The sequence below is a fragment of the Dermochelys coriacea genome, chromosome 6, assembly GCF_009764565.3.
Source record: "Dermochelys coriacea isolate rDerCor1 chromosome 6, rDerCor1.pri.v4, whole genome shotgun sequence".
Lineage (NCBI taxonomy): Eukaryota > Metazoa > Chordata > Testudines > Dermochelyidae > Dermochelys > Dermochelys coriacea.
The window spans coordinates 84188567-84196844 of record NC_050073.1 but is presented as its reverse complement, the minus strand read 5'-3'; the positions used below and the strand labels follow the sequence as shown (position 1 = coordinate 84196844).

General features: G+C 46.9%; 1 long non-coding RNA gene across 1 annotated transcript; it reads left to right on the top strand.

Moving 5' to 3' along the window:
* The first annotated feature begins 5381 nt into the window (after positions 1-5381).
* On the top strand, positions 5382-8071 carry LOC122460715. The gene is made up of 3 exons (XR_006282172.1): positions 5382-5841; positions 6472-6586; positions 7704-8071. It is a non-coding gene; the product is annotated as an uncharacterized LOC122460715 (long non-coding RNA).
* The last annotated feature ends 207 nt before the right edge of the window (positions 8072-8278 follow it).

The window sequence follows — 8278 nt, the reverse complement described above, 5'->3', positions numbered from 1 at the left end:
CATGGAACTTTGAAAGGAATGTTGGATAAGCAGGCACAAACTGGACAAGATGCAGTAGTTCAGACACCAGCTGGGCGATTAGCTAAAGCGGTATATGTCCTTAATTGGTTGCAACCTAGTAGTGCTGATAACAATCATGTTCCAATGCAAAGACATCTAGGAAGTATTGGGATAGAACATGAGCAGAAGAAACCTAAGGTGAAATGGTTTGATTATGCCTCTCAACAATGGAAGGGGCCAGCACAATTGCTAACCTGGGGACGGGGTTATGCTTGTGTCTCCCTTGATGAAGGTCCTCGGTGGATACCTGCTAAGTGGGTGCGGCCGTGGCTACAGCAACCTCGCTCGCCCTTGCACCCGGTGCCTGGAGAACAAGATCCCGCGCTTGGAGGGGAAGCATCAGAGGAGGTTGTGCTTGTGGCCATATCCTGTTTATTTCCAGAATGAGGATGTGGGTTATCGATATTGTTATAGTGGTATTGCTTGGGTTACAGGGGGGACTCCTTGTACCCCTACGCGTGCGAATGACGTATAACCTATGGGAACGTCTAGCATTGATAGCCAATGTCACACACTTTTGTTTGTCTGATTCTGTGGCAGCCGGGGAACTACTGGGCACTTGTCTTGTGCCCATATGTCATCATCCCGAAGAAACTGGCAGTCACACCATGCTTGTAGCTTATGCCAATTTGTCTTCACAGTATTCGAATATGGCAAATTGGGGCCCCGCCAATTACTCCTTGCCCCCTGGGGCCCTATCTTTACATACCCCGTACCCAGCCGGGGCAGATAATGTAACGTGTGCGCGAGTGGTTAATTGCACACACGCAAAGGTACCCATGGGCTGCCAAACCGTAAGTGCCCCCCTTTTGAATTGTACTAATGCGGTTAATGTTTTAATTATGGACATATTATTTTACCGTCTGCTTGGTTTTTTACCTGCGGCGAACGAACCTTTAGTTATATTCCTGCCAATCTAAGTCATAATACCTTGTGCTGTCTTAGCCGAATGACCCTTTTGTTGCCCGGAAAGAATCAGCAGCGAAATCGGCGAAGCACGGCCCTGCAAAATACGTGTTCCGCCGATGTTACCTTATATAGTCACTCAGATTATTTGGCTTTGCTGAATGCTGTTGCAGGCATTCCTGGCTTTGCAACTTATTACACGGTGCAAACTTTGAATGCATTAGCTTGTTTTGCTGTTAAAGCACTTAATGCTATATTACAGGCAATTGCTCTTTTAAGTATGGAACAACAGGAATTAAGAGATGCCATTTTAGATAATCGCGCTGCAATTGATTTTCTATTGCTTAAGCATCCCTGGTGTTGCTATTATGGAAAATGCTTTTAATTTAGAGAAATTAGTGTGTTGGAGTATTAAACAGTTTAATCTAATTTTTGAAATATTAACTGAGTTATTAATCGATGTAGATAGCATTTGCCATGCAGTTTTATATAATAGTGCTGCGAGTGAATTTTTGTTATTAGCACATGGACACGGATGTGAAGATTTTGAGGGTATGCGTTGTGTTAATTTGTCAGATCATTCTCACTCTGTTCATGAGTTACTTGCAAAATTAGAACAAAATATGAATAACATCATTATAGCACACTCTTTTATTAATTGGTATCTGTATTGGTATAATTTGTTTGTGTGGTCCATATATAGTTCAATGGATGCGTTGGGGAATGTCACGGATGATTCAAGCTGCTTTTAAACAAAAAGGGGGAGATGTGGGAAATGCTGAGTATCAGATGTTTTAGAAATGTGTGCCAAGTAATGGAAAATAACAGTACAAGAGGCGGGGCTGCGGGTGGCAAGTTGAAGGACAAGGCCAGAAGATTTTGGCTGGACTGAGGACTAAACTTTGGCTGAACTAAGGACTAATGAGATAAGCAGCACCTGAGAGTCTTTACCACCACAAGATAATGGAACCCAAAGATAAGAATGATGAGAACATTGGGTGATAAACAACAGAAAAGGAATAAACAAGTGCTGTATATATATTGCTGTGGGAAGGGAAATAAAGTGCTTTTTACCAGCAACTGTGTCAGTTGTCCTGTAAGCCAGCCTGCTAGCAGCAACAGAGGTGGAGGAGTGGAGCACAGCGGAGTGAATTTCTAGGGAAATGATAGCAGCAGTGGTTGAGAACTTGGCACCAGAGACTGGAGTCACTGTAGCCAGAAAGAATAGGTCAGGAATTGAGTGTGTGCTGTGGAAAGGTACAGAGGACAGAGAATGAAATCAGGTTGTCTGTCTAAGGGAGGGATAGCTGAAACTGTAGGAAAAAATAAGGGATATAGGATTTCCATTTTGCATCATTGTTTCTGTGTAGAGAATGAGAAATGCCCAGCTGTAAAAGTTCCTGAGACTGGAGCTCCTGAAGCTGAATATGTGGGAGCATCTTATTCCTTCTTTTTGCAGATTTTGTGTTCTGTGGCCTGTCTTCAAGATCCAGAAAATGAGAGAAGCCAGTTTATTAGATGGTGTGGTATACAGTTTTTTGTCTGTGTTCAAATGCTAGCCAGCAAATATTTGTTACATTCACAGGGGTGCTGGAACATTTTGTATGGTGGAAGTGCTGAGAGCCATTGAACCAAACTGTAAATCCTGCATATGATGGAAACCACTTCAAGCACTCCTAGTTCCAGCCCCTATGTACATTCATTTTTCTCTTTTCCTCTTCAAGGAAGGTTCGCAGTCCCATCTCACTAGCATGAATTTTCTGTTGGGCATGGGGTAATATGTTCCCATGCTGTTATTTTTGTTTTTTTCCTTAAATAGATAATATGCCGTTAACAAATTGGCCAGAGGGGACTGGGCTAGGTTATGAGGATTTCTAAAAGGATGTGATTATCTTGAGTGGTGCTCCCAGAGAGCCTGTAGAAATGCTAAAAGAAAAGGAGTACTTGTGGCACCTTAGAGACTTACAAATTTATTTGAGCATAAGCTTTCGTGAGCTACAGCTCACTTCATCGGATGCATTTGGTGGAAAATACAGAGGGGAAAATACAGACAGCCCCCCAATCTGAAGCAAATACTCACCAGCAACCACACACCACACAACAGAACCACTAACCCAGGAACCTATCCTTGCAACAAAGCCCGTTGCCAACTCTGTCCACATATCTATTCAGGGGCCTAATCATAGGGCCTAATCACATCAGCTACACTATTAGAGGCTCATTCACCTGCGCATCTACCAATGTGATATATGCCATCATGTGCCAGCAATGCCCCTCTGCCATGTACATTGGTCAAACTGGACAGTCTCTACGTAAAAGAATAAATGGACACAAATCAGACGTCAAGAATTATAACATTCAAAAACCAGTTGGAGAACACTTCAATCTCTCTGGTCACTTTATTACAGACTTGAGAGTGGCTATCCTTCAACAAAAAAACTTCAAAAACAGACTCCAATGAGAGACTGCTGAATTGGAATTAATTTGCAAACTGGATACAATTAAATAGGCTTGAATAGAGACTGGGAATGGATGAGTCATTACACAAAGTAAAACTATTTCCCCATGTTATTTCTCCCACCCCCCCCCACCCCCCACTGTTCCTCAGATGTTCTTGTTAACTGCTGGAAATAGCCTACCTTGCTTGTCACCATGAAAGGTTTTCCTCCTTCCTCCCCCCCCCCGCTGCTGGTGATGGCTCATCTTAAGTGATCACTCTCCTTACAGTGTGTATGATAAAACCCATTGTTTCATGTTCTCTGTGTGTGTATATCAATTTCCCCTCTGTATTTTCCACCAAATGCATCCGATGAAGTGAGCTGTAGCTCATGAAAGCTTATGCTCAAATAAATTTGTTAGTCTCTAAGGTGCCACAAGTACTCCTTTTCTTTTTGCGAATACAGACTAACACGGCTGCTACTCTGAAACCTGTAGAAATGCTGAGTGTGTTTACAATCATCAGTCCCAAGTAAAGAAAAAAACCCTATGTGTAATTACACCTTGACTTTGTGTTTTTTTAAATGCTATCTAAATTATTAACTTTCATATGGGTTCAATTAGGACTCCTGTTTTAACCAGGGTACCAACTCTGATTATCACATGCCACTTCATGTGTGTGTAAGGGGACTGTTGCCCCCTTACTAACATTCAGTGGGGGTGTTTTAGTTGCAAGCTCCCAGTACTAAAAAGGGAGAAGGGTCGATGGGGAATCAGGACCCTGAGACTGACAGCCCCCAGGGGCAATGGGGAGAGGCCAATGCTCCAGGTCAGCCTGAATGACAGGGCGAGCAGGCTAATCAGGGAGTCAGGAGGCCAGGGAGGTCCCATCCTCCATGTGAGCTGGAATTGCCTGGGTCAGACAGAGGGGGGCTGAGCTAAGGAGAAAGCAGGGGCCCGAGCTGAGCTGGGGGGCAGAGCTGTGCTAGACCCAGAGGGACTAGAAAAGCAGCTCAGAGAGAGCAGACTTCCCTGGGAGCAGAGCTACAGCAACCAGAGCCAGAGGAGCTAGAAAAGCAGCCCAGGAAGCAGGTCAGTGCTGGGAGCAGAGTCACAGAAGCAGCCTGCAGAGCAGACCTGTCCTGGGAGCAGAGCTGCAGCAACCAGAGGCAGAGGGGCCAAAGAAGCAGCCCAGGGAGCTGGAGGCAGAGCAGCAGAGACAGAGCGGTGGAGCTGGGGCTGGAGCAGTCTGGAGTTGGGTGCGGTGAGCAGCTGGGAAGAGCGAGGGGGACCCTGGGCAGCGGGCCCAGCACAGGGAGACGCCTCAGCCAAGGGGCTTTGCACACCAGGCTTGGATCATAACCCCAACAGGGTGGGGGTGACACTGGGAAGAAGGGTCCTACCACTTAGAGCCTGAGAGCATGTGGCCACCACCAGAGCAAGTGTCCAGCCCACAGCATCCCTACAGCACAGCCAGGGCCTGATAAGAAGGCCTGGGACTTACAAGGAACAGACTGTGAACTGCCCTGACATTCCAGAGACACTGTTTGTGATGTTCCCTGGCACGGAGCGGGTTGATGTGTTTCCTTTAACCTTTCCCATTATTCCTTATTCTTTTTAAAATTAATGGATTAAATAACTTGTATGTATGTAATGGTCAGTGGGTCAAAGAAGTGCCCAGTGCAGAGAGAGTACCCCGGAGTGGGGACACCCTAGCCCCTATCCTAGATGACCACAGCAGGGTTGGGGGTCGAGCCCCCCCAGGAATCCTGGGTCCAGCCTTGTTGGGGTTACGAGGACTCTGCCAGACAGGAGAGTGGAAGGAGAGTCCTCAAGAGCAGGGAGGCCACTGTGTAAAGGAAGTGGGAGCAAGGACTCAGATCCTTTCACTAGCCCACTTCACTGGGGTAGTGCAGAAGCCAGGAAAGTTCCCCACAAGAGCAGGACTATTCCCCCGCTTACATGTGGCTTGTTTACCAGTTCCCATGGCCCCTTAGTGACAATGTTTATAGCTCATGAATTCTGTAAACAATTAACACATTTATTCTCCACTAAGCACATGTTCAGAATTCCTATTAGCAGTTGTAGGCATCCTTTACTGGAGGAGCCTCTGAACTTTTTTGGGGCGTTCCAAGAGAAAAGCCTGTGTGCTGCAATCTAGTTTTAGAGATTACAACTCCCATGATGTGTTGGGGAAAGGGGGAGAGACTTCCTTGTGCAAGGAGAGCAGGCAGTGGGCGCCATTTTGGGGAAAGGAGTGAGATTGCTGCTGTGGAGCTCTGTCCATACCAGGATCTGCTGCTAGGAAGCCAGAAGCCGCTGCTGAGAGCCTGCAGGGGCTTCGATCCAGCAGGGAGCCTCAGAGGCTGTTGGTGGCTTCACTGGAGCCAGGGCAGAGACTGTTGCTGTGCCTAGTGCTGAGCTTGCAGTGAAGTAAATGTGAGTAACCCCCACTCTTGTTTGGGAAAGTACTTGCAAGGGAAGGGGCACAGCAGAGAGACTGAGTCTGAGGAGATGCAGAGAGATCTTCCCACCGAACCAGGACCAGAGCTGCTGCATTTTGTGGGGCCAGCTCCAATTGTCAGAGGGGTTGTACAGTTCTGTGCCGTGGCTGGACTGATACACAGAACCAACAGAGCGCTGTCTCCAGCTGCAGATCTTCAAGCACTCCCACGCAAGTGTCTAGGACTTGGAAATCCAGAGGAGCGTACACTCCGGGGTGGGGTAAATAGTGGCAGTGTAAATGCCAGTTAGATAAGTTTCATTTATTACTGTATATTATATTTGTTAATTGATTTTATTCAACTGCCCCTGTGGATTTAAATTAGTAGTGACATTTAATCTTAGTCTGTTATACCCTGTTTCTTTAAATTGTTAAGTAAAGGAGTGTTAGCTCTAATTTAAGTATATTGGGTGTACATTATTTGTAATTGATATTTGAGTTAGACCCATGCCACATATTATTATTACTATTTGAAGGGATTTATTCCTGGAGGTTCCCAAGGCATGCCATTGAGTGTGTACAGGGGCCAGTCAGTTGCAGGCACTGCCAACTTTAGCTTCCTTTAGAAGTAAAGGGACTGCAGCAGAGGGGTGGATAGAGGATTCCCACTTATCCAACATCACCACTGGGATACTCAGGATCTCCTTTAATGTCAACAACATCAGGTACCCAGGCACGCAGGTGAGTGTTGCCTGCTCCCGAGTAACCCAGGGAAGAAAGTGGGGTTACACAGTCATTTAAATGATGGGCATACAGTGAGGAGAGAATATTATAGCTAGCCTTCGTAGGTCAACAAGAGTCTGCAGCATTTGTGTTTGCTGCCCGAGAAGCTCCACTATATCCTGGTGCATCTCCCTCTCCTTTTCAGGCTCAGAAGTCCCAGCCGTTCTCTTGTCCACTCTTTCGTTCTCCAGGCTGTCTGCTATATTCACCCTCCAGCAGAGGTGAAAGTAAAATGCAGATTTTACTGGTACGGGGCCACTCTGGCCCCCCCAAAAGGGGCGAGGCTTCAGGCAGAAGGCGTGGGTAGCGGCAGCCGGAGCCCCGGACCCTTTTAAATCATGGCCCGGGGCAGCTATTTCTTTTGCTCCCCCCACCGTCAGTGGCCGGGGGGCGGGCAAAAGGAGCAGCGATATTAACAAAAGGAGCAGCTTTTTAAACATCGCTGCCCTTTTTGCGCCCCCCAGCCAGGTCGTCGCTGCCCCTTTTGGGACCCCCCCCATTGGCAACCCTGCTGGTAGGGACCCGGCGGGGGCACAAAATGGGCAGCAATGTTAAACCGCTGCTGCGGCAGCGCTTTAAGCAGCGCTTTAAAGTCAGCGGTATGGGCCAGTCCTGGCTGCTACTTTTTACCGGTACACCGTACTGGCCCGTACCCCCTTACTTTCACCTTTGCCCTCCAGGCCCTCTGTGTGTGGAGGAGGCACCATTCAAGGCCTCAATGGCAGCAGCCTCAGATAAAACAGACAGATGTATCATTGTGCTTACAATCACAATGGAAAACACAAGATAAGTTTCAGGACTCCTTTCCCTTATTCCCACAGGAGTTTTAAATAAGACATGCTCATTGACACTTCAGCTTTGGAGCTTCTCTGCACAGCACAGCTCCCCAGCCATGGCCAAAAGTAAATATGAGTTGCCAGGGCTGGGACAAAATGAGGAGGGAATTTTTCAGTTGTGTAAAACAATAAAATTCCAGGCCCCGTTTCCATGGGTGTGAGCTCAGGGCAATGGTGGGGAATACTGGCACTATTTTCCATAGACGGCGGCGATTTTAGGTGATCTCTCACTCCTGAAGGTTGCAAAGGCACAGAGAACACTGCTGAAGCTGCCCAGGCCCATGCGCCACTAGCCTGTTTTCTGCAACTGTGTCTGCTGAAGTCATCATGGACTGGTTGGGAAACCGTCCTAGCACAGGAGGAGGAGAAGAAGAAGAAGTAGTAATACTGCCATCCCTAGAAACCTTCAGGAGAGGATTGCGGAGTACTGCCATGAAAGTGTCATTGATATCTCTCAGGAGGACACAACAGACATTCCTATATATGTAAACAAATTGATCCACATGCCCTGCCCCACTAACCCTAGTAGGGAATGAAAATCAGATAATTTTACTTCTAAGTTTGTTGTACCTCTACCTTTTCTTCTACCCCTTCTTGTACAAGTGAAACAAAGAAAAATAGATAGCTGTGTCCTCCTAACTTGGCGTTGGGCCATCTTCACATTTAAACATTTTAATGGAGAATACATGCCCATACCAGGGGCCTTGCCCTGGATCAGGTTTGTTCATGCTCAGCTGATGGAACTGACTAGACTGGGGTGGAGTCTTGAATAGATCCTGGCTCATGGCATAGCTGGAGCCTCCACTGCATTTAC